At 35.3% G+C, this 27,923-nt stretch overlaps 1 long non-coding RNA gene and 1 pseudogene across 2 annotated transcripts in view; both read right to left on the bottom strand.

The window, feature by feature from the left end:
* LOC123799277 (uncharacterized) overlaps window positions 1-27,923 on the bottom strand; it is a 541,652-nt gene that overhangs the window by 293,878 nt on the left and 219,851 nt on the right. The window lies entirely within an intron of this gene.
* LOC123799306 (myotilin pseudogene) lies at window positions 23-27,339 on the bottom strand (annotated as a pseudogene).

Genomic DNA, 27,923 nt, shown 5'->3' with positions numbered 1-27,923 from the left:
AAGGAGTGTCAGTTTTCCATGCCTATATGAGGATGAAAATGCTCCTGGACATGTGCAGTTTCTTGAAAGCGTAATTAGAATACAAGAGAAGAGCCTGACATGTGTTCATGAGAAGCTGCTTTGAGTTAACAAACCGGACAGTGTTCCTCAGAGGAAGTATCTCGGGAAGTAACTCCTCCAAAGATTCAGGTAGACCACCTAGAGACATACACACCAATCCAAAGTGGTTAGAAAATCGGGGGTCTGTGGGTATGAAACCAAAGAAATAAAAACCAAACATTGATTTTTCTTTTTTTAAGATTGTACTTATTTATTTGACACAGAGAGAGAGCACAAGCAGGGGGAGTAGCAGGAAGAGGCAGAAGCAGAGAGCCCAACGTGGGGCTTGATCCCAAGACCCTGGGATCATGACCTGAGCCAAAGGCAGATGCTTAACCAACTAAGCCACCAAGGCACCCTAAATATTGATTTCAAGCAAAATATCCAATGAAGGATTAATAAAAGGGGCTGGACCTCAAAGAGGTCAAAATGACCTGGTTATCTCCTTCCTTCCTTCTCTCCTTCTTTCCTTACTTTCTTTCTTTTTTGAAGGCTATCAAACAGTATTATATATATAGTGATCTACTTAATGTTTATATAATGACATGCAGACCTAAGCACACATGCAGAATTGGGCCTCACTCAGAGAGACTGTCGAAAGTCTGACCTGTAAGCTCTGTATGATTGAGAAGCTAGGTAGGGCAAAATGAGCCCCTAGATATCCCCCATGATCGTCACTGGTGGATGCTAGTAGTCAGTCCATGGAGACACTTTATTTTAGGTTTGCAACTATTCTCTAGAGGTTAGCTCTACTCTGAGGTGGGTTGGGAAGACTCAACATGGAAAGAAAGTAGACATATAGAATTCTGACAAGATGCCTTGTATTGTGCTTGTGGAGTAAATACATTCATGCTCTGTCATAAGCATGAACCCACAGTGTACATAAGCACTAACTAATTCCATGGTTATGCTTTTGCAACAAAATCAAAAGAGTACATGTAAATTATATTCCAAAAATAATTTTAGAAGTGCTGATAATCAGAGACCAACATGTAGGCAAGGTAAACATGGCCCTTTTTACAGTGTGGATATGGGGTCTTAGAAATAGAGGAATTATAATGGGTGGACTCATGGGAACTAGAGGCATAGAAATTTTAGAGGCATTGTTGACAGCCTATTAATTACCAAAAGTTTATAGCAGGACAGACAGAGAGGAGCTAGCCCCCTCAGAAAAATCCATAAACTTTCCTCCCCTAGTAAGTATTAAGGCATGACCAATAGTTTCTACAAATGTTGTTCTCTTTTTACAGGTGTTATAAATGGTATGTTTTCACTTACAAAGTATTTTTCAACCATAGTATAAATGGCTTTTGCACTAGGACTAGGTTTTATATTTTGTTCATTTATTTTCTCTCTTTTTCTAGGGGTTGTAAATTCTTTGGTTTTCTCAATTAAGTGCATTTCCTCTTTTTAAAAAACAAAGCCCAAATCAATATTCACATGAATAAAAACTGATTTATTAGAATAATGGATTTGAAACCAAAACAAATGGAGTGTTGCTGCTGTAAAAGGGTTTTCCCTTAACAGTCAAAATAAGAAAATTGAATTAATATTTAAACTTTCATTTCTACAGCCAGTTTGAATATTAATCATTTGAAGAGCTACAAATTTACTCTTTATAAAACTTACCCTATTGCTGAAAATCACATTGCCAACTACCATGTATTTTTCTTGTTAGAAAAAAAAAGTTCTCGCTCTAGAGTCAAAGAATATGTATCAAGTAATTTCTAATTGGAAATCACCTGTCATGATGATCATGAATGAGGGTTCATTGGAGAGCAGGTAGTGTTCAATAGGAAACCATGGTACAACCCTACTATTATGACCATCTCTTGTCTAGATGGGGCTTTTAATATTTTTTTCTGGAGTTGTGACAGAGACAAAGCTGAAAATTTAATGAACTGTAAGAGTATAGTTAGGAAAAGAAAGAAATGATGCCAAAATTACTGAAGTCTTAGTAGTGTGTCTAATGGCATAAGCCCTGATTTAGGCACCACTGCTCAGAAAACAAAAAAAAATGTATTGTTGAGCCTTTCTTTAAAGAAGAACAATTAAGTGCTGATCTATCATCCAGAGGTCTCTTTGCTAATTAATAAATTGTTACACTTTCATATATCTTGCTTCCATCAGCTGAGTAGGATAGTAAAATTATGATGATAAAAGCATTTTAATAACCAAAAGCATAAGAATTACATTAGTCAGAAATCACGAAGACAGGTAGCAGAACTTTAGGCAAGGTGAAGCAAAGCTCTTCCATTCTATTTCTTTGGGTTGCACTGAGTGAAGATTAAAATGGTAGAAATTTTTTTTTGGTACACTTAAATGGTTGGCAAAAATGATCATAGCAGCATAATATAAGTAATTTTAACAGCCACAGGCATAATCTAGAACTACTTTACTCCTTAAACACCAGTTTTGTAGGTTGCCAATCAATGGTCTATGACTTAGATATTCACTGAGTCTCGTTTTGTTTAATCCACTAGGTAGTTCTTTAAATGATAAGCTATAATTAAGGAAATATTTTAAAATTCCAATTTTTAAATTTTTCTTGACAAATTAGAAAGGCTACACCCAAATCTCCATGGGCAAGAAGATTAATAAAGGTTTCACCCTTTAGACAGGGCACTTGCTTTTTTGATTACCACAGTCTACATCTGTTTCTATCAGTTCCCATCACGAAAACCAGCTGTTGATTGGCATGCATCATTTTTCTTGTGCTATTTTTTTTAAATATATGTAACAGAAGAGTATAGATTCTGTATTAGTTTCAAAAGGCTACTGTAACAAAGTACAACAAATTGGGTGACTTAACAGAGAAAGGCATTGCCTCACAATTCTGAAAGCTAGAAGTCCAAATAAAGGTATTAGGCCATGTTCCTCTAACACCTTTGGAGGAATCCTTCCTTGCCTCTTCTAGCTTCCAGTGGTTGGCAATTTTTGGCATTCCTCAGTTTGTAGTTGCATAACTCCAGCCTTTGTTGTCATATAATGTTCTCCTTGTGTGACTCTACCCTCACATGGCCATCACCTCACAAGGACACTAGTCATATTGGATTAGGGGCCCATCCTACTCCAGTATGATCTAAATTTAACCAATTATATCTTCAATTATCTTATTTCAAACTAAGGTCATATTCTGAGGTATTTCAGCTTAGGACTTCAACATATATATATATATATATATATATATATATATATATATATATATATATATATATATATGGGGGGCACACAATTCAAGAAAATACCCTCTGGCCTCCCAAAATTCATGTCTTCTCCACATGCAAAATATATTCACCCAATCCCAACATCTCCAAAAGTCTTAACACAAACCAACATCAGCTCTAAAATTGTATCTAAATATCATCTAAATTGGCTATGGGTGAGATTTATTGCATGCTCCTATGCTCCATTCTGGGGCAAAATCCCATTCCACCTGTGAACATGTGAAACCAGAAAACAAATTATCTCCATATAAAGGCATTTCCATTCCAAAAGGGAGAATTTAGAAGGAAAAAGTGGGGAAAGATCAGTGGTCTAAAACAAGTTGTCAACAGAGCAGGGTAAATTCTATTAGGTTTTAAGGCTGAAGAATAATTGTCTGTGGCTGGATTCTGTCTTCTCTGGGCCTGCAGGGCTGCCCTGCCTCTTGCCCTGGGCAGCAGCTCATCTTCTGGAACCTAGGAGGACCTGTCAACCAGGCCTCTGTGTAGGTGACTCTGCTTTGGGTTTTATTCTTCCTGCATTTCATCTCATCTCTGTTTTTCTTTCAGTCCAGGCTGGCAGTGTTTCTGCTGGTACAAAATTCTCAAAATTTTTTGTCAGCCTCCTGTGCAAGTCCCTGTGACAAGAGGGACTTCCACAGGTCTTTCCTAGATAACCACATCTCGATCCCTGGCTTCTGCTGAGATGGTTGATTGGATACATAAATCACATACCTAATCTCTTTAGGACACTGCCGCCCAGCCACACTCTGCACTGTTATCTGGAGAGACCGAGAATTTCCCAAATTATCAAAGGCTGGCTTATTTTGCTCAGCAATTCTTTCTTCAATTTATCTCTTTCTATTTGAATTTTACTATTTTGGGGCAAGAAAAATCCAGGCTGTGTCTCCAAAATTTTGCTTGGAAATTCTCTCAGGAAATTCACTGCTTATAGGTTTTCTGCCACTTTATAAAACAAGGATCACTTTTCCTCCAGTTTCTGAGAACACCTTCTTCATTTCTATGTGATCCTTCAGCAGAATCACCTTTCACATCTTTATTTCTACCAACAGTCTCTTCAAGGCAATCTAGGCTTTTTTCTATTACATACCTAAAAATTATTCTAGCCTCTACCTATGGCCCAATTCCAAGCCACTTCTACATTTTTATGTATTTCTTACAGCAGCACAACACTTGTTGATACTGTTAATCTCTATTAGTTTTTTTGTTTTGTTTGGTTTGGTTTGGTTTCGGTTTTGGTTTTTTTGTTTTTGTTTTGGTTTTAGGTATATTGTAACAAAATACCACAAACTGGTTGGCTTAAGACAACAGAAATTTATTGTCACACGGTTCTGGAGGCTAGAAGTCCAAATCAAGGTCCTGGATTAAGGGTCCACTCTACTCCAGTATGACTGCATCTTAACTAATTATATTCAATGATCCAATATCCAAATACAGGTATTCTAAGGTACAAGGTGCTGGGACATTTTTTTGGGTGGGGGCACAATTCAACTGATAAGTTTCTTACCCATACCTTCATCAAAAGTGAGAAAAAAAAAAAAAAAAAGACCGAGAAGGCTGCTTGATTTTTCTAGAACCCTGACCACTTCTCACACACATATTTCTTGCTGGTACCTCTAAGAATTTGGTACAGTGGCTTGCAACCATTACACAACTGAACATAGATATAGATGGATATAATTCTCCAGGCTTGCATAAAAACATATTCATTTATATTCCAATAGTAATTTATACAATTAAATAATAATGCAAATGTATAGTCAATATGCAATTCAAGATTAGCTAAGTGCTCCAAAGAATGCAATCCTTAGCTCAAAATCAGTTATGAGTTTTGAAACAGTTTATGATCTTCAGATAAAACAAGACTTTCTTCAAACTGAGTGTAAAAATATGTACTAATTAGGAAAATAAATCAATATACACCCATACATTAAAATGCTTTTTAGAGGGGCACCTAGGTGGCTCAGTCAGTTAAGCGTCTGCCTGTGGCTCAGGTCATGATTCCAGGGTCCTGAGATCGAGCCCCACGTCAGGCTCCCTGCTCAGTGGAGAGCCTGCTTCTCCCTCTCCCTCTGCCTGCCGCTCTGCCTACTTGTGCTTTCTCTCTATCTCTCTGCCAAATAAATAAATAAAATCTTTTTAAAAAATTGATCCGCATGAATGCAAGCATATATACAAGTATGTAAGCTCATTAAAATAAATAAAATGCTTTTTAAGATTCTTGGTGTTACTTATTAAAAACTGAAGTTTCTTTGGGGTGTCTGGGTGGCTCAGTAGATTAAGTGGCTGACTCTTGATTTTGGATCAGGTCATGATCTCAGAGTCCTGAGATCTAGCCCCACATCAGGCTCCATGCTTAGCAGGGGAGTCTGCTTGAGATTCTCTCTTCCATTCACTCTGCTCTACCCCTCTGCTCACTTGCTCTCTCTCTCTAAAGTAAATAAATAAATATTTTTAAAAAACCCCAAAACCTGATGTTTCTTTTTGCCATTAGTATAAAATGTCTAAATTACCAAAGCACAGATATCCAAATAACTATTTAATAGATATGGAGATGTTCTGTACATGAAACGAGGCATGATATGAATGGTACTTACTTACTTTTAAATTTAATATATATTAAAAATTGAGGATAACTACTTGCCACCATGGTATCAGGGACAGTGAAAACGATAAATTCTGTTCTATAACCAATTTAACTTGTGTAAGTTTAATCTTCTTTAAATATAATTATAATGAGTTTTCTCAGAATCATTTCATTTTCTCCCCAGTCTTCTTTCTCTTGCTGTGAGTATTATTACTATACTACACAAGTTGTGTTAGTTTTCCTCATGATCAAACAGAAATGATGGTCAATAAGTGTCCAGAACGATATTCCCTTTGAGTCCCTTGTTATTATACTTAGCACTGTCCCAGAATGGAAATAAAATGGGCTACAGGGAAATATTTAAGTTGGGAAAAGATTGAAATTTTAAGACCAATATAGTTTCTGACCATGATGCTTTTGTTTGCAAGTTTTTCCTAATACACACACTGCTTTCACTGCTTTGACATCACAAATTGCATGGTGTTTGTTTGTTTGTTTGTTTGTTTGAATCAGAATGAACTTCTGGGAAGTCCTCATTTATCCACATTGAAATCGCATTCATTTTTTCACGAGTCCCAAAGGGATCATTATGTGCAATATTATAGTATCTAATGCCAGCACTGAATCGTCAAACAGACCCAAGTTATAAATAATTTAATATACATTGTGGGTTTTCCCCCATCTTCCCAGGTGGTCCCTATTACAGACTCTTAACCCTTCATCCTAGATTTGGAGACCAGCCTTCATGGCCTCGTTTTATACACCAGCCCCAGGTTGCTGTGCTCCACAGTCCTCAGTACTTAACATCTTCCTGCAATCCTGCCACGATCTGTTATTCCTCAGAACCACTTTCATTGATCCTAAAAGCACGTCTCCTCTCTGAACAGCTTCATCAGATTAAAATGCTAACATTGTGTCCTACTGAAATGTCAGAAACCTCCTCCATTCCCTTTTTATAAGCTGCTTGTTTCTCTAATGAAACATATTTATGAAGTGCTGCCTGACATACTAAGACAGACTATTTTAGAGGAAAAACCAGAGGCATATGCAGGTTTTGAAACTTAGAAAATTTGATGCCTCCTCTGTAAGAAAATGAAAGCATAATTACAACTGTTAAATTAAATCTCAAAACGACTATATAAATCACAATAAATAACAAACTGCAGAAAATTACAAATATTGCTAGATCACAAAATCCAGAAAAAAAAATTTTACCAAATAACTATCTTTTCACCTCTATAATACTTTTCTTACATTTTGATTCATTATTTCTGATTGCCTTGTCAAATGAAAACAATCTTGTAATATCATTGTCAATGTAGAAATAAAAAAATATACAATCCAGGCTTTCTTCTAGCTTAGTCAATGAAAACTTTTATTAGTTATTATTCAGAAAAGTTTCTTTTGGTTTGAAACTTGTTGTTGGAAATGTCATATAAATTTCACGGTTATTTCCAAATTTGCCAAAATCTCTTTTGAGCTTCTTTCATGTATGAACTTTAAGATTACAGGATTTTTTTTAACGATTTTATTTACTTATTTGACAGAGAGAGAGACAGCCAGTGAGAGAGGGAACACAAGCAGGGGAGTGGGAGAGGAAGAAGCAGGCTCCCAGCCGAGGAGCCTGATGTGGGGCTTGATCCCAGAACGCTGGGATCACACCCTGAGCCGAAGGCAGACGCTCGACTGCTCCACCCAGGCACCCCTTTTTTTTGCTTTCTTAAACAATGTCTAGTCTTAAATATTTTTTGAAGTAACCACTATTTGTTGATTAAATCCTTGTTTTCCCTGGGGATGTACTGTATGGTGACTAATATAACAAAATAAAAATTATTAAAAAAAATAAATCCTTGTTTTCCTTTTTTTGGTTTATCATTATAACTTATAATATTTTGTGTTATTCAGCTAGAAATTAATATGAGACTGTAAAGATGTAATCGGGCAAGTCATGTCAGGCTGAAGCATGAATATGATAAAGGCATAGTCAAGCAGAGATGAAGAGCGAGGTAAAGTACAGTGTATGGATGGGACATAAGTGAGCAAGAGTTGTGGGAAACATACCTAGAGCCAGATAAGGAGATAGTCATAGTGCCAAATTCTGGAAGTGACTAGGGGTCAACCAGAATGCTCTAAAATAAAACCTGAGGCAGATGATATTATATATTGTTAAAATCATTAGCATTTATATCAAATTAAGGTTTAATCTTAGTGCTGTCCTTGTTAGCTTATGAAAACTTGTTAGCCATGACTGAAGTATCCACAAATTCCTGCAATCTCTCCCTCTGTCTCCCTGTCTCTCTCCCTTTCTCTCTCATACACACACACACACACACACACACACCAAACCTAATTTGTATCCCCAATACAACTTTCCTTTAATTAAATTCCCCAAAATGACTGTAGTTACTCAAAGGAATGTGTCAAAACAAAAATTGCACCGGGAAAAGTTAAACAGGGAAGGAAGATTTTATTCAAAGCTATTGCAATAAATGAGTGACACCAAAATGCAATCTGAACTCAATGGTATTGAAACAAAAGGTGGAGGAGCTTTTAAGAGCTGAGATTGGAAGGATCATATGTCATCTGTGCTTGGTAACTGGCCTTATGCAAAGACACAATGAATTTTCTCATATCTTCATGACGGGAGGTAGTTTTACAACTTAGAGCAAGATGCCCATCAAAATTAGGCTCCTACCTACAAAATTAGGCTCCAACTTTACAAAGACCAGGAGACAGGTACACTATCTTCCTTGATGATCTCATTCTATAGAGAGATGGATCCCATATGCTTGAGGAAAAAAATTCCTGGGCTGTAAAACTGGCAAGAGGATTTTAAAGAGATTTACTTCTTAAAAAAGGGCAGAGAAAAAAGTTACAATTACAAATGTTATAAAGCAAAGCACTAGGAACAGGGAGTTTAATGACAAGAGTCAGGAAGAAGCCTGTCTTTTTAGTCAAGCTGAGGGGAACCTTGAGGCTATCTTGGTCACACCCAACATAAAGAGAATTGGGAGAGAAGAGTCTGAGAAAATGACAGTGGATTGAACCACAGCTAAAATATGTTTATAGAAGCATTGCCATGAGAACACATTGCTAGGGCCACATCAGTGCCTTTGAAGGGACCCGAGTAAATGAAGGGCACTGACATTCAAGTTTTTTTCACACCCAATATATCTACCTATGTGAAAGTACACGGGGCACTGAATTAGGCAGAGCCGGGTTCAGATCGCAGCTCTGTCATTTCTAAAAATTCTCTTGAACAAACTGCTTGTTTTTTCTCTATCCATTATTCTTTACACTATGCCAACAACAATTAATGAATATTTGGCTTCCTAAATGGCTCTTAATTCTTTCTTCCATATTTGCAGCCTCCATGCTGGCCTAGGTCATAGTGATCTTTCATTTATAACGATGCTGACACCACTGAGTCACTGTGCTTCTGCTGCCCTCACATGATCCCCTCACCATAACCACAGTGATCTTCCAAAGATTTAAACAGTCTGTCACTCACCTATTTACAACTTCAAAGATACTTCCCCTAAATAAATCCACACTCTATCCCATAGCCTACAATGGCCTAAATGACTTGCTTTCACACCCTGAGCATGTTAAATATTGTCTTGTCTGGGCATGTTCACAGATTGATTCCACTGTAAAAACAGCATTTTCTTCATTTTTAATCATTATCAATATGATAGAAACATTTAAACTTAATTTGATTATTAGTGAGGTTAAACAAGTTGATCATCTTGGATTCTTTTCCACATGCATTTTTCACCTACATTTTTTGCTTATTATTTCTACTATGCACAATGATTTTCAAAGGCTTTTGTATAAGTTTATGTAATGTTTTTTACATATATTGCAAATGTATTTCCCAAGTTTTCATTTTGTTTTTATTCATTACTTAAAATATTTTCCCCATATTTTAAAAGTTCTATGCTGTTAATTCCATTAGATTTTCTTATATAGTTTCTAGCACATTCTTTTTTAACTATCATTGCATTTAGGTGGGTAGAAGTAGTGAGAGCTTATGTTCTCTTACAGTTGTCCTATTTTTCTTAGAGAAATAACAAGCAAAGTCATTACCTGAAAGTCAGGATGGAAAAAATCTGTTGGTGTTTTGAGGGAAAAGAATAAGGCTAGGAAAAGAGGCAAAGGAAACACCAGGTTTGCTGAACCACAGTAATGGACAATTGACACTTAGGCATTTATGTAACAAATATTTATTGTGCTCCTTCTAGATTCTAAGTGCTCCTCTAGGCTCTTGTAATACAACAGCAAATAAAAGAGATTTCTGTTCTTACGGAACTTAGGGTAGTGGTCATGAATTTTAAATGGGACAACTGTGATTTTCGCCAGCTATGTTCTGTTGGGCAGTTTCATTCACAAAGTAGAGGGAAGAGGAAGGTAATTAGAGTTGAGGTTTTGCAGATATTGGCATGAGATGAGAGAAAGGTAAGGAAATTGAGGTTAGACAAGAAAAAAAAAAATTAAATCATGAACCATGGAGTTTTAGCTGGTAAGGAATGAAGTGAAGACACCAGATTTGTGAAGGAAAATAAAAATTGGCAGTATTAATGAAAGGTGGATCTTAATGGAAGCCAAAAGATTGCTTAAATCAGAGCAGTAGAGTAACTAGGCTGGAATAAAGAAGTTGTTTAGAGAATGGGATTCTTGAATGTGAATTTACTGTAGTAGCAATAATTGATCATGATAATGTGAATGACAGTGATTCTTGATTCTTTCACAAACTGTACAAATTAAAGCAGATCACAAAACCCCAGTGTGAGTCCTGAGCCTCTGTATTTTATAAGTGCTCCCAGATGATTCAAATTTACAGCAAGAACAGAAAACTTACCCTGAGGGAATGAATGGCTGAAGGAGCACAGAAGTTGAAAACATTCCAGGAACTGAGAGACCAGAGAAAGAATCATCTACATATGTATTAGGACTTTCAAAGCATCAAGATTCATAACAGGTCCAGTGTTGAAGAGAGTGATGGTGATCCAGCTCGAAAGAAGCATAAGTGGTCCCCAAGTGGGTAGTAAATTTATAGCTGATGGCATGCGATTCAGAGCGGGGTGGTTTTGTTCTGTTTTTGAGAGAGGAGAGATGGAGAATGGCTTTGAGGCATCATGAGGAATGAAAAGGTCTCTTACCCAGAGGTTTGAGGGATGTGGGAACAAAAAGAAGTAACAAAAATCCTTGACATAAGGAGGCTGGAGAATAAAAACAATGTCTATGTTTAGCCCCCCTGATCCTGGCATCATGACCTGAGTAGAAATCAAGAGTCAGACACATTTAACAAACTGAGCCACCTGGGTACTCCTGTTTTGTTTTATTTTTAAATAATTCACATTCTCCCAAAAGATCTGTTACATTAAAGTTTAAAAAGCAAATTAAATTTTAAAGTGATTACTATGATCACTACAAACAAATCACATGGAGATTTAGGTAGCCATTGCCCTAAAATTGTATTTTTAAACTTTTTCCTCAAACCCCTTGGGCAAGGAATCCAACGGTCTCTGCGCTTGCCTCCAGTCCTGATAGAAACTTTAGTGTCCCCATGTCAACAGGGATATTCTTTCGTTCTCCTTTGTGAGGAATGTAGACTTTGTCTCAGCATTAAACAATAACTGTAACATATTAAGCTCTCCCTTGTACTGTACACTACCCTGCATAGTCATGAGGAATGCTAGCTTTACAGTCTCAAAGACCCGGGCTTAAATCCTACCTCTGTTACCGCCTAGCACGTGACCATGGACAAAGACTATGATTTCAGATCTCTAGTTTCTTTGTTTATAAAAGTGGGTTACTACGGTCCTTATCAGATGTAGGGGTTACATAAAGGACAGAAGCCATGTGGTATGTATTATCTATTCATTAAAATTGCTACTTTTCTCATCTGTCTCTGCCCACAACACTCTTGTAATGTAGATGTTATTATCATCCCTTTATCGATGAGGAAGCTGAGGAACACAGCTAACACATGGCAAGACCAGGCTGGATCACACGTATCTGCTCCTCACACAGCAGCTGACTTCTTTTCAGTTGGCATGGGTGGCAAATCACCCTCTCTCTCAAGACTGACTCACAAGTACAGAGAGGGAGAGGGCTAATCAGCCTAGAATTTCTTCAAGAAGTACCCATTTAAAGGGAAACTAGACTTAGCACGGGAAAGAAGGCTTTGTCTCACTGTGTCAGGAGTTGGCAGCAACCCCATATCTCTTTGATCCTGGTTGCTCAGGAAACCCGGGGGTCGGGGGAGTCACAGGATCACATATTCAAATTAATTCCCAGGAGATATATATGTATCTGTATATACTATATATTATACAGATTATTTTATTATTATATAGTTTCTGAAGGGGGTATCTATCAACTAAATTCTAAATTCTAACAATTATATTGATACTATTACTAATAAAAATAAGTAACATGGATTGACTTGTTAAATTCAAGGCTCAGAGATTTAGCAACATGGAGACTTACAAAGCAGGACAGCTTTATGTTCTATTACGGAGAGCTGCTTCAGTAGCAGCTGTTCTTCAGAAATCTATCTGGGAGGACAGACTAAAAACATGGAACAATTTTCTTTGATGCTAAACCTAGTTATATCTTTAATATCTTTAATAAAATTATGTTTAAGTAAAATGGATTAAGGTTAAACAGATTGCCTGTGTTATACCTCTCCTTCTAAGCAACATTCAAATTCATTCTTTTTCTTGGGTATGAAAATGCAGGCCCTGCACACATTTATTTTTAAAACCAGTTCTAAAAGAATAAATAAAATTTAAAAAGGTGGTCTCTGCTGATAAATTTGACAGCTCCCCGAAAGAGAAATATCCTTTCTCCATATATGATCCAGATATTGTAATAAGAAAGTGAATATGATATAATGACCATGTGCTTGTTACTATGATGTCAGGCAATTCTGAGCTAAAATTCTGATGTCGTGACTTGTTTAAACTCTCTAAGCTTCTGTTCCTGCATTTTAAAAATGATAATATAATTAACTGATAAGGTTGTTGAAGAGATTAAATGGCATAATGTCTTAATATAGAATTAGCAGATAGTGATCATCCTATATTATCTATTAGTTGTCATAGGAGTAATAAGATAGTGGAAATATTTTCATTTAAAATAGTCTTCATGGGGTACCTGGGTGGCTCAGTCAGTTAAACATCCTACTCTTGATTTGGGCTCAGGTCATGATCTTAGGGTCATGGGATCAGGCCCCCATGTCGGTTCTGTGCTCAGTGGGTCTGCTCGAGATTCTCTCTCTCCCTCTCTCTCTGCCCCTCCCCCCAAATAAATAAATATATATATATTTTAAAGATTTTATTTATTTATTTGACAGAGAGAGAGACGGCCAGCGAGAGAGGGAACACAAGCAGGGGGAGGGGGAGAGGAAGAAGCAGGATCCCAGCAGAGGAGCCTGATGTGGGGCTCAATCCCACATCAATCCCCCGCTGGGATCACGCCCTGAGCCAAAGGCAGACGCTTAACGACTGAGCCACCCAGGAGCCCCAATAAATAAATCTTTAAAAATAAATAAATAAAATAGTCTTCACAGTTTCTGACTTTAGGTAGAGAAAGACTGAGATTTCCCCAAAACCTCAGCACAAAAGGATTCCAGATCCACTGTCTCAAAAGTCAAAACTTGTGGGGCTCACCCCACCATCTCCAGTTCTGCCTTTACAATGTAAGGCTCATTTTGTTAGTTGTAGCACTGCCACTTTGGTCTCTCTTCGTTCTATATCCATCACCATTTTTTTTTTAAGATTTTATTAATTTATTTGTCAGAGAGAGAGGAAGAGAGAATGCACAAGTAGGGGTGCAGCAGGCAGAGGGAGAGGGAGAAGCAGGCTCCGCCCTGAGCAGGGAGCCTGACACAGGGATCTATCCCAGAACCCAGCAATCATGACCTGAGCCGAAGACAGACACTTAACTGACTGAGCCACCCAGGCATTCCTATCCATCACTCTTACTAAAGAAGAAATTAAACAAAAAACAAACAAACAAAAAATGCCAAGTAAGGAAATGCTAGCTGCATTTTATTGTAAAGAAAGCGGTCAATGAAAGCCACATCCAGAGCATTTCTAGCTTATCAAAACCAAGGAAGATAGAAGGCATGGCCTACATCGAGGACACATGAGTGCACACAAATAGTCAGTGGGAGGGAGTGCCCCCACTGTCTTGGGCATGGGACTTGGCATTGTATATTTGTTATACATTTGAATCCCAGAGGAAGGTTCTGGTGTCCTTTTAACAAATAACGGAGATAATGAGATTCAGACAGGTGGAGACGATGGAGGACAAAGAACACAACGGCAGAGAAAGCATCCTAACCGGTCTTTCCTGACTCCACTGATCAAATTCTTTCTTCTATACCATGCTGCAAATTCTCTGAAAACGGTAACTGACAGTTTTCTTTAGATGGAAGAACTTTTCATTCAAAAGTTGGAAAGCTTTCAGAGCAAAGGAGGATTTACAGTGTATTTCCCATTGCAATGCATAAAGTGTACCTTACACCTTATGAAAACTGGGAAAAGAAACCACTCTTTAGTTATAATTACTAGCGTCTCTTATTATAATGAGAAATAACAAGTTTATTATTTCCTTTATATATAAATGTGTGTATTTACTTTTAAAGAAGTAAATGTGCCATTTTTTAAGTCAAAAGCTATCAAACACTGGCAGTTGTATGCCATACAATCAAAAATAGATGTGAGAAAAACTTTTATACTTGTTAATTTGACAGACGTTTAATTTAATTTATTTCTTTAGTTTTGTTTTGGGGTTTTTTTGGCAGACATTTTAAAATATTTTCAAAATAAATTATATACTGCATTCATCAGTTGTCAATACTTGTCATGTGATATACCTGAAAATGTGATTATACTCCTTCAGCAAACAGAAAACGGGATATGATTTTTCATAGTTAAGGTTTAATTAAAACTTTACCTTTTTATCCTAAAGGACTTTGTCTTTAAACATGCATGTGTGTGCCTCTGCAAATGTCAGCTGAGGATTTCAGGGAAATGAGCAGAAGTGAAATAATGTTTAGGAAAGACAATCAGGAATGTTCAACAAGGACTTGTTAGTACTTACAGGAAAGGAGATGGAAAGTGTTTGTGAATGTTTATTGATAAAAACTGTCATTTTAACTCCATTAAGAGAGTCTCTTCTCCAAGCTGCTTTAATTTCTAAAAAATATATCCTATATTAGATGAAAAAATGGAGAAAGTTATCAGTATTATTCCAAAAATTAAAAACATAGAACCTAATAATAGATGTGATTGCTAAAATTTATTATGTGAATAAAAAATTGTTGCACTTACAAGTTTATTAAGCAAAATGCTATAAACTAAAAATATGCCTTCATGTGATTCTGCTATGAAGAAAGGAGATGAAACACATAAGTGCTGTATAGTATAATTAAATTATTTTTGTTAGTAGTAGTAGTATCAATATTACTGTTATACTCCAGGCAGTAGGGCACGAGGGGTAATAACACCGATGTTTATTTTTAATTAAAAGGCAATGTAGAAAATTCTGCCCCATTTTCTTGTGTGGCTTACATTTGTAAAAATCTCAAGTGAGGAACATGTTCTGTGGCACTTTATCCCTTGAATTGATCATGTCGTCTGGCAGCAGAAAATGTTTAATTATCCTCAAACTTGATCTCCCGTTTCTGCTAGATAGAACATTGTGCTCAGAGCTGGGTAAAAAGTCAGACGTGTAAACAATCTATTTGCATTAGCTCTTCTTAATCTAATGTGTAATTTAACTCTTGTAGCTTCTCTCTTCCAAAACTATTGACTTTCTTAAGGGGCTGTTGATGGCAGAGCTCCAGTTACCTTTCTCTACAGTCTGGACTTAACTATTGATTTTCAAATGTAACAGGGCAGAAACTCGGTGAATTCACAGCTTCAGGATATCCAAATGCTTTATTTCACAAACAACAATATTTAAATATATGATCCAGATATTAGAAGAGGTTAGATACAAAAAAATACCAGATTTTTAAAAATGCTATCAAAATATTTTAAATATAGCATTTTTAAAAATTGGAGTCACAACTCAGCTTTCAGATCAATCAGAATAATTTTACTTCACTCATTACTTACACTTAGTGAATAAAATTAAGTCTTAAGAATTAAAATGCATTCCTTAGATTTATATTCATAAAAAGCTGAATTTGTTGGTCTAGCAGCTTTTCATTCTGGATCTCTATACACAGCAGACCATGTGGACCCTTGAGTTTCTTAGGAGCCTCCCCTCAGGTATCTCAGGGACCTTCACTGACAGTAAAATTACAAAAGCACATTTCACAAGAGCCATTAATAAAAATGAACAGTGACATATTAAATTTGAGCCAGCAACTTACTGATGTGATAAGTAGGATATAAAATAAGGGGCGAGGTGGTCACTCATACAATTCAGGACAAGTAAGTCAGGCTCTGGTGTTTATCTGAAGGGTTCATTATGAGAATTGCCAAAAGATTCTTTTTAAAATGGAAATTAATATGATGATGTGAATATGAGATCTCCATTCATCTTTAACTGATCATCATGATACCCACCTAATCAATAGAGGCAGTTTCAAATAGGGCTCATATAATTATAAACATAGGAACCAAATTTAAATCATAATTTGGTTGAATAACAAAATATTTCAGGATTAATTCAACTAGAGCATGTTATACTCTAGAAGTAGAATTTAAATAATCTACAAATCTCTATTTCACAAATGCAGAGAATATTTTTTAATTTGATATGGGAATAAAAGTATAATCATCAGCTAAATGAATAACTCATTGTACTAAAAGGCAAACCAAAAGCATTGCACAAAGGAAGATAATTCATCCATCTTCCCAAAGTTGTGTATTTCAAATCTTTAATAGAGAACGTAGTCATTCATTGGAGGACTCAAAAGTAATGTATTATCTACTCTGCACCTTAAACACTGGGAATTAAGATATCTATTTCTATCTATCATCTATCTATCTATCTATCTATCTATCTATCTATCTATCATCTATGTAATATATATATTATATAATATATATAATGTTATTATTATTTTATATATTACGTATTTTATGTATTTTATACATTATATATAATTTTATATTTATTTTTTATTTTTTTAAATTTTTAAATTTAATTTTTAAATGTTTTAAATTTTATATTTATTTAAATTTATATTTATTTATATTTTATTTATTTATATAAATTATTATATTTATTTATATAAATTTATTAAATTTATTATTATTTATATTTATTTATTGTTTATTTTTAAAATTTTTAAATTTAATTTTTAAATGTTTTAAATTTTATATTTATTAAAATATATATTTTATATATAATTAATATATATGATATATATTATATATATATACACTATATATATATATATATATATCATATATATACACACACACACTCCAGAAGCTCACTGGCCCTAAGGGTGATAGACAAGTAAGCCAAATATTATGATATTTCATTGTAAGTAGCCTACCTATGTTATGCTATTAAACCACAGAGACTGATCATCAGACTCAGCCTGGGAGAAGAAGGATTTTTAGGAGTTTATACTAACACTGAGCCAGTCAGAAAAATAAGAGTAAGTTCCAGAATGAAAAGGAAACAGTTTTTTAAAAGAGAGCAGCATACATATTACACTTGTTCAAATTTTATATCTTCTGCTAATAGACAACTGAGGTCAGGAATTTTTTCTATTAACTTTTATATCTCTCATTTTGTAAAATATTTGCACACAGTTGGTGTTCAATCAAGATTATTAAATGAATAAAATTAAATAAGTCCATCAGATCAGTCACTGAATGTATATAAATGCAAAAACTGAAGATACAGACTTAGTAAGACATATGCTGACTGAAGATCAGCAACATCAGAAGAGATTGAAGACAGAAAAATTAAAGCAAAGAAAAAGTATGATATGCTAAATAAAACTGACTTATGAGAAGTGATGTTGACATATGTCAAAAACAGGAGTTTGGAAGTGCACTGAAGACTATTTGAGTTGAAATAAGAGGAGAGAGAAAGAGAAATAAAATCACAATACAGGACAAAGCTGGAGGGGCAATGTGCTGTATTCCTGCTATTGATCAGAAACCTGTGATAGCATCACATCAATGTTGAGCAACTTGAACAGACACAGAAAGAAATGGTGAGTCTCAGATGCAAGACAGACCATTTTAATTAACATATAAGAAATTAACTGTTGGGGCGCCTGGGTGGGTGGCCCAGTTGGTTAAGCATCGGACTCTTGATTTCGGCTCAGGTCAGGATCTCTGGGTCCTGAAATTGAGCCCAGGGTTGGACTCCGTCTCAGCAGGAAGTCTGCCTAAGACTCTCTCTCCCTTCCCTTCTGCCCCTCCCACTGTGTGCATGAGTGGTCTCTCTCTCTCCCTCTCTCTAAAATAAACAAATACATCTTTAAAAAAAATTAACTGTTAAGCTGAAATGTACAATGAGCTACCCACTTAAAAAGGAGAAACATAAGGAATTCATCTGCCTACAACTTGGGATCAGTGTTGTAACAGAAGAAAGTAACAGAGAAAATATATTAATTACTTAGCTGTCTTTCATTTCTGACTATTCTGTCCAAAGAATACTCCTAACACAGTAAAGGGGATAACAAGTGGCATTTGGTGGGGCTTGAGTTCTTAAGAATAGATGGGTCTTCAGAAAAAGACATGTGGATTTAAATACTTTGACTTGGGGGAAAATTATATTCTGTCAGCATTAATATGATGGAGAGATAAGATGCCTGCACTGATGGCAGTGAGCAAAGAGGATGACAGAGAATGAGAGCTAAAAAAGGAAGACTGGAAATGAAGACGATCCTGATTAAACCAAAGTGTACCCTCCAAAACACAAATTTTGAGATTCACATTATTCTCAAGGAAAATTCTGTAATGGATACTTTAAAATACTCCTCTCTTCTGAGAGAGTTGCAAATATGAAGGAAAGCCAACTTGGTTTTATCTGGAGGTGGTCATAGAAAACTAATTTATTTTTTAACTCCTCTGTCCATTCACTTCCCGCTTGACAACATTTATTGAAAGTTTTCTACATTTGGGCAGGAGTAAGGATTAAGAATTCTCACAAAAAAAAAAAAAAAAGAAAAGAAAAAAAAAGTGACTCATGGAAAGCACCACATTTGGGCTCAAACAATCAACTGTAAGCATAAACAGTTTTTCTAGTCTTAGAGGTGGGAGGGAACTTTTTTTTTTCTTAATTTCACAATACATATTGTTCAAAATGGGCCAGTGTGTTATTGAAAAAAATTCAAAATTTTAGAATTTAGAGCTTCTTGAGGTAGCTGTTTGGAATTTAGCCTGAAGAACAGAAAGCAATCTTCAGAGGGAGCATGACAACTCTTCATGCAGGTGGTAGTGGACTGTCATGTGGAAAAGAGACGAAAAGCAGGATCTAGGAACCAACAGGTAAAAAGTTTATTTGATTCATTAGAATGAGAACTGTACCTAATCCTCTATTACACAATCCATACAGAAGCTAGAGACTACTTATGTATGATTTCTTGGTGAGAGCATAATGGTCAAGTTTAAATGACACTTCATGTTATTCTTAAACCTAGAATTACAATATTCTGTTACGGTTTTGTAGTCCTTTCATAGTCCCATGTTTAAAAAAGTTATTTGGAGTTTTAATACTGGCAATGAGTAGACTCATTTAAAAGTCTTTTTATAGAAAATTAATTCAGATTTATATAATCTTAAAAAGCTACAATCAAGGGGCGCCCGGGTAGCGCAGCAGTTAAGCGTCTGCCTTCGGCTCAGGGCGTGATCCCAGCGTTCTGGGTTCGAGCCCCACATCAGGCTCCTCCACTAAGAGCCTGCTTCTTCCTCTCCCACTCCCCCTGCTTGTGTTCCCTCTCACGCTGGCTGTCTCTCTCTGTCAAATAAATAAATAAAATCTTTAAAAAAAAAAAGCTATAATCAAGAGACCATATAATTGTCAATGATTTTCAAAAAAGGTTTATCCTTAGAAGACTGGTTGTTCATATTTCCCATAGGACAATGGGTTCAAACAATATGAAGAGTATTCTGCTAGAACAGACAGACTAATAGACTCCTATTATTTTTAAGTGCTGGCTAGGCTTCAGAGACTGTGAAGTTTTCATCACAGGAGATCTTCTATGATCCAGTATCACTTCTGGAGGTTTAGAGATTCATTCCATCATCTGTGTTTCAGATGGTATATAATATGATATCAGCATGGGTTTATCCATTCCTACGGTTGTTCAAAACTTCCTCTTGTGTGTTATAATAGTTTCAGTCTCCTACTGCTGCTAGAATAGCTTTTCCATTGGTAAGTAATACTTTGCACAATTTAATTTTATGATGGTGATTAGTGCTTTATTGGTTCTTTTTTGTTAAATAAATAAAGTCGCTAACTTTTATCCTTTTGACATTAGTTATAAATGCTGGATTATTTCAAGAAATTAAATACCTATATATTCATTTTAAGTATTTTCTAATATACATCCTATGCTACTTTCAAGTGCCATTATTAAATATTATGAATAGTGTTCTCAAGAACATAAGAGATAATCTTTTCTTATTATCAAATATCTTTAAAATATAACTGGAAACATTTCTTTCTGATTAACACTATCTTTACTAAATAAAGCTGAAATCATTCAGAACTATGATTTTTTTGAAAACTGTAAAATAGATTTTGCAATTTCTTATTCTATTATATGCATTGTTTACTACAACATTTTTTTCTAGTTTATTTTTATGAAATAGAAACATGTTTTAATCCAACTGGAAGTATTTAGATCAGTTCAGGGGTAATATAGCAGCTTTACGATACAAACTTTTGTCTTGCTACTCAAGTGTCTTTAACTACAAGAACTGCAAACCCAAACCAGCTGATTTTTGTCCTCTTTAAAATGATTTCTTGACCTCTAACAATTCCTGCTTACATCCTATTGGCAACAGTGCATCACGGGCCACTGCTAGTTGTAAGAAAAGGTGGGAGGTCAAGAGCTGATCCAGACAAATTACTGCCACACACCATAAATGGATTAATGTTAATAAGAAAGAAGAAAATGAACATCATAAATACGAATAATTGTCTGGCATAGAATTGAAGGGACTCAAAATTCCAAGGAAAACAAGAGTATGTGGGTTAGTATCTTGACAGATAGGGTAGAAGAAAGTGCTCCTTTATAGCTGTCATATATCTAATGCTTGTAGCCATTGTGGTCAACGGCTCTCTAGTTCATACCATGCCTAAACAGTAGTTCAAATATTATTGAACTATTATTATGGATCAAAAACTCTTCAGGAAAATTCCTTGAAGAATGTCATTGCTTCAGGTACTGTTCAACTTGTAAAGGAAATAAATACATGAGAAAGAATAATGACATAATACCTTTGCCCTTAACAAGTTCACCCTGAAACAAGTGACGAAAGAACATACACAAATAATGACAGTATAGTGATATAAGCACAAATAGAAATACCTACACTATTCTACTGGAATAAAAAGTAAACAATTTGTTCTCACTGGAATGGGGAAAGCTCCAATAAATTAAGGTAATGTGGGATCAAAGAGTGTAAGAATTTTTAAAAGGGTCAAGGTTTTGCAGAATGGGGTTGGCAGAAGCCATTCATTTCTCTAACAGATGTATGTAGACATGGTTTTATCAACTTTTTAAAAGAAGCTTCAAGAGGGTAATTTCAAAAAATAGATTGTATGTTCAGTGTTCACTGATCCATTAAATTGCATAGTCTCCTATGTCCCATGACTTAGTTTGTCATAATTATAATTTGAAGATATTTCTGAAAAGGCATATAATATTACCACAGTTCTAAAAATGACAACCCCATGCTGAAGATTATAGCAGAAGGCTAGCAGATGATTCAAGGGTTGTGAACTTGGTTAATAGAATAAGTCAACCTTCATATTGAAAAACATATAACACTAAATGATACCAAATGGGCATATGAACTCTCTAGCCTCTTTTTCACCTTTTAATATTCTACCATTATATGCCCTACATCCCAAACTGACATCCCTAAAATCAAATCCCATCATTAATTCATTTAACTATTAATACACAGAAAGCAACAGGACAAAATTCCTCACAGCATCCTGTGACTGAATTCAACTTCAACAATTAGAGACTTTGTCAGTTTCATTACTAAAAGATTTTTTTAGGTATTGCCATCTGCATAGTAAGTTAAACAGAAATTAGTGACCTACAATTACCATTCTAAAACTATCCTTACGTCTGAATACCCATCTCAAAGACAAAAAGAAGACAGGAGAATAAAAGAAAGGAAAAGAAAGATTTTGAAAGGGATCAAAAATAATATTAGCATAACTGTTTAATATTTTTCCCAATGTATAACCTAGGTAACATAAAAGTCAAATATGACATGATTTTTAATCAAACGTAATGGTTTTTTTTTTTCTCAAATAATACTCCTGGAGACCAACTATATAAGGAAGTAATAGCTATAGTGAGCAAAAAATAAAGTTACATTGGTTAAGCTTTATTTTACCACATCCTTTGAAAGACTTGAGAAAAATGAAGCTAACCAACACAGATGAACTGTATATACAACAAAAATAAATTAAAATAAGATAATATAAAGAAGATAATATAAATATAAATATAATTATATAAATCAGAATAATTTATATATATAATTTATATAATAAATATAAATAATATAATAAATTATATAAATACAAATATAATATAAATATAAAAATGAAATAAGAACTAAGATTTCTGAGAATGGTAAATGTGTTTTCACTTTAATAATAATAACTCATTAATAAATTGATTTATTCAAACCTTTAATGTGGCAATTTTTACAACTATGGGGCACATGAAAACAAAAATGGTGCAAGTATTTTGCATTGAGGAGAAATCCTATTGCCATCTGCATTATACACTCCCATTTTCTTAGATATTTTTGAGAATAGCACAAGACTTAATAGGAGATATTCATTTTTTTTAGATTTTATCTATTTATTTGACACAAAGAGAGAGAGAGGGTGCACAAGCAGGGGGAGTAGCAGAGGGAGAGGGAGAAACAGGCTCTCCACTGAGCAAGGAGCCTGATGCGGGACTGGATCCAGGACGCTGGGATTGTGACCCAAGACGAAGACAGACGCCTAACCAACTGAGCACCCAGGCGCCCCCAGGAGCAATTCATTTTTAAGACCCCGTTTATGTCATGAAATGGAGGAGGAACTCAACCAAAAAAAAAAACAAAACCCACAAAGTTAAGTTTTCCAAATTTTATTTATTTATAATAAATGTTATAATGTAATATACGCTATACTCTATCATAACTCAAATATTAAGCTAACTTTGAAATTCAGTTTTTAGTTAGTTTGAATTATTAGTTGAAAATGAGCAATTAACAGTTATGTTTGTGAAGATTTCTTTTAATACTAACCCTCATCCATTTTATTTTTATTTGAACACGTTAGTTACCTTGGGCGTGTTTAACAATTCTTATAGGGGCTCTGGAAAATCTAATAAGGCTCCTTCTCTCTGCCGCTGGCCTTGCTCACTTAACCTCATCTCCATGTTCTTGAGCTTGAAAGCAGGATCTTCCACTTTACATACAAGAAAAAATGATGGAGAGACACTTTAAAATAAAAGGCATCATTTTTTAAAAAGATTTTGTTTTTCAGAGGAGAGCAAGCACAAGCAGAAGGAGCAGCAGGCAGAGGGAGAAGCAGATTCTCCAATGAGCAAGGAGCCCGATGCAGGACTTGATCCCAGGACCCCGGGATCATGACTTGAACCGAAGGCAGATGCTTAACTGACTGAGCCACCCAGGCATCCCTAAAAGGCATCATTTTTAAAAATTATTTTTGTACCAAAAGAAATGGAACAGATTATCTTGCCTTTCGTGGAGCCCTGGGTAGCTTCATAAGTCACACATAATTATGATCTAAAACAATGCGTTTGCATAAATCTTTCATTGGCTGTCTTAATGCCTTTTGAATTTTAACTGTGACTATTATAATCATATTTTGAAAATATGACTTTAGGTGACCCAAATAATAATTTTAAAAATACGTCTTAAGAAGTCTAAATGACATCATGACGCTAAGTTTTGAACCATGTCTTCTAGGAAACAATCCTACTGCTCCCAAATATAGATCTATCCTATTGAACAAGTGACTTGAGTTTTCTAAGTCTCAGTTTTTTATCTGTAAAGTGGGGATGAAATTTATCTTGCAAGGTTTTTTGAAAGAGTCAGATAAAATAATAAATGTAAATCATTATAATGCCTGACCCATTAAATATTAAAATGTTATTCATCTTCTCTTCTGGCTGCTAAAATCTAAGTAGCTATGTTTGTTATGCATCATTTTGAATTAGTAATTAGAAATTAAATAAAAGCATATATATTGATTGCAAAATATCAAGGATACATCATGTTCTGCAAAAAGGAAAAAGCTAGTGTCTTGATATGAATACTCTAAAAGTTAGCAAATCTGAGACTCAGATGATGCTTTGTTGACTGTGTAATTACACCTAGCTTACTCCTAGGGTTCATTCTTAATTTTCTTAACTTGAAAGTTAACACAATTAATAGAGATCTCTAAAAAATATTTTGTTAAAAAAAATCTGACGGAAAATAAAGTAGTAGGAAAATTAGGAATAAAGTTGAAAGGAGACAAAAGACTGAAAGGAAAAAAAATTAACCATAATTACCTTCTGCCTGCTTTTCCCTAAAAAAAAAATCACTTAGATAATAGCTATTTTGGTGTGAGAAGAAATGTATGTGTTTTCTGCTGTTTTAAATATTGGAAACTTTATTTTCTTTTGACATAAAACTTTGGAACACTCTGATAATCTGTACCATGTTGGAAAGTATAAGAGAAAACAGGTTAAACAGTATTTAAAAAGCAGTTTACCAATAAACCTCATTACAAGCATTAAATGTGTTTAAAAAGTTGGCATTAATTCATAACCTGTAATCGTCAAATGTGTATGACTTAAATCTTAAAATTCCACATTTTAAATAGTCTTCTTAATTATAAACCCAGACTTTCTGTAGTCTACATAAGCCAGATAAGCAGCTAGAATATTTAAGAGTTAGGGAATAAATAATATACATATATATTTATACACATATATTATTATATGTATGTGTATAGCATATACATATAAAATACATATGTATCAGTTATATTATCTAATAAAGCCACATTCTGTTAATACAGATATGGATTTATTTCAAAAATTTAATCAAATACATCACTAATAGTATAGCTGTTGCATTTTCCAATATTGATAAAGTTATTCAAGTTTTTCATTTTCACGGAGTCCAGACTGAGCTGCCAGATGCTGAAACTCTCCTTCTGGGTTAAAGGTTTGTTTCACGTCTAAACTTTGCCTGTTGAAAGCTAAATACCTGCTGAAAGTTGGAAGCTCAGGAGTTGGAAGAGTTGGTTTGGACAGGCTGTAACATCTAATCTGTTACATGTGGTGACTCATTAACTTGGCTTTATTAATAGCAAACACCAGAATCTTTCTTGTTGACATCTTTTTTAAAAAAAAAAAAAGATTTTATTTATTCATTTGACATAGAGACAGCCAGCGAGAGAGGGGGACACAAGCAGGGGGAGTGGGAGAGGAAGAAGCAGGCTCCCAGAGGAGGAGCCCAATGTGGGGCTCGATCCCAGGACCCTGGGATCACGCCCTGAGCCGAAGGCAGACGGTTAATGACTGAGCCACCCAGGCGCCCCTCTTGTTGACATCTTTAATTAGTAAAGGAACTAGTCTATAGTTGTCATGCTATAAGCTTATTCAGTCAGTGTTGAATTGCACCATTTCGTTATTTCATTTATTTATTTATTTATTTGATAATTTTTATTTTGTTATGTTAATCACCATACAGTATATCCTTAGTTTTTGATGTAGTGTTCCATGATTCATTATTTGCGTATAACACCCAGTGCACCATGCAATATGTGCCCTCCTTAATACCCATCACCGGCCTATCCCAGTCGCCCACCCCCCGCCCCTCTGAAGCCCTGTTTGTTTCCCAGAGTCTATAGTCTCTCATGGTTCATTCCCCCTTCTGTTTACCCCCCTTCATTCTTTCCTTCCTTCTCCTACTGATATTCCTGCTATTTCTTATGTTCCATAAATGAGTGAAACAATATGATAATTGTCTTTCTCTGCTTGACTTATTTCACTTAGTATAATCTCCTGCAGTCCTGTCCATTTCATTATTTCTTTTCTAGAAAAGCTTTGTGAAGGTACTGCTGAGATCTGGTATACCAGCATCACTGAGTCTCCCTCAAAAACTTTTTTGCTCTGTTGTCTGAAGATAAACATTGGTGCTCTTCTATGTTCTTTTGCAAGAATGCTCAGTAGCACAGTACAGGTGGCTTCTCCTGTTCTGCTCATGGCAACACATGCAAAAACCCTGCATCTGAAGCTGTCACCATAAAAGATGAATGAATGAAAACTCTTGTCAGACACCATTATTTTGTGAAAGTCGTCTGATTAAACTGGTCTTCCACTTACACAGCATGACATATCAGGAACTGGTGGTCTGCTCATGCTGCAGAATCTTCCAGTTCAGTCAACATGTTCTCTGGCACTTGAATGAAATACTATGGGTAGGATTTCTTCTGGATTGCATCCTAATCATTCACATCTCCCTTTGAAATTGAAACATACAGTTGTGCATGTTCAGAACTGTGTTGCGGCAAATCTTGTGCCTCTCCGTGATCTTGAGCTTGAAACGCAGCAGCTACATTCTGTGATCCTAGCAATCTGCAACCCATCTTCTCCTCATATGTTAGCCATTGATTTCCATTATGATGAAGGCTGTCCTTACATTTCAGCTTTCTCTCCAAATCTTGACTCAAAGCTTCTCTTTTGATATTTGTGTTTCATGGTTGAGAGTTCCTGATATGGACCTAGAATTTGCAGTTTGAGATGAGTTAGCATTTATAGGTTGACTACCTTAGGGCTGATGATAGTTGGAGTCTACAGTGGAGGGGATTTACTGCTGCTGTAATCAGACGTTGATGGCAATATGGAGCCCAGGAAACTGAGGACTGGTTATAGATGGCTATAACCCTTTGGCTCTGGTTGGAACCAGAAAATTGCTGGAGAGAAGCAGGAAAAGCAGAAGTGGACATGGTAATGTGAGAATTCACTGTAGAAGAGGCAGAACATCTTTGCTCTGTGCATGGGTTAGGATGGATAATGGAAGACTGGGCTCACTAAAAGAGCTGGAGGTTTCAACAAAACGTGTTTTTATATGCATTATCTTTCCTGCAAATTCTAATATTAATTAAACAAAATGGAAGCAAAAAATAGTTTTTTAAAAAACAAGTATGGTCTTTCAGATAAGACTTCTACTCAAGTGCTTAACAGGGCTTATTATTAAAATGTAATTTAAAATAATAATTTGAGTACGTAGAAATATGCATTAAATCCCATAGGTTCTTTGCTTTGCAAATGGGCTATAATTTGGGGTGATAGAGTTTCCATTTTATTTGAGTTTGTAAATATTGTGATGGATGTTTTAATCTATAAATGCCCAAGGCCCCCTTGAAATATGTTTATTTTAAAACTATTCCAATTATTTATTTTGTCATATGCTGATAGGTGAAAACAAATCAGTAATATGAGGTGGAGATCAGTAGTCAGAAGAGGTTAATTTAAGCCAAAAGTTTTCTGTGTATAAGTCTGTTTCAATGTTTTACTCGCAGTGTGCGTGCGTGTGTGTGTGTGTGTGTGTGTGTGTGTGTGTGTGTGACTGAATGAAAGAGTAATGTAGTGGGGAAAAAATAATGAGTTTTGGAATCAGAAGATCTGTTAGACCAAATTGGAATACCTAATTGCATGCCTTTAGGCATGTTAAGCTTTGAAGACTTTGATTTCACTTTAAAATGCTAGAACACAAGCCTGCTAGTGTTAGTATCCATTTGTGTGGCTC

The sequence above is a fragment of the Ursus americanus genome, chromosome 5 (genome assembly GCF_024610735.1).
Source record: "Ursus americanus isolate L20-20 chromosome 5, mUrsAme1.1.p, whole genome shotgun sequence".
In the NCBI taxonomy this organism is placed as follows: domain Eukaryota; kingdom Metazoa; phylum Chordata; class Mammalia; order Carnivora; family Ursidae; genus Ursus; species Ursus americanus.
Note: the sequence above shows the minus strand (reverse complement) of the source record. Positions and strands in the feature narration are given on the sequence as shown.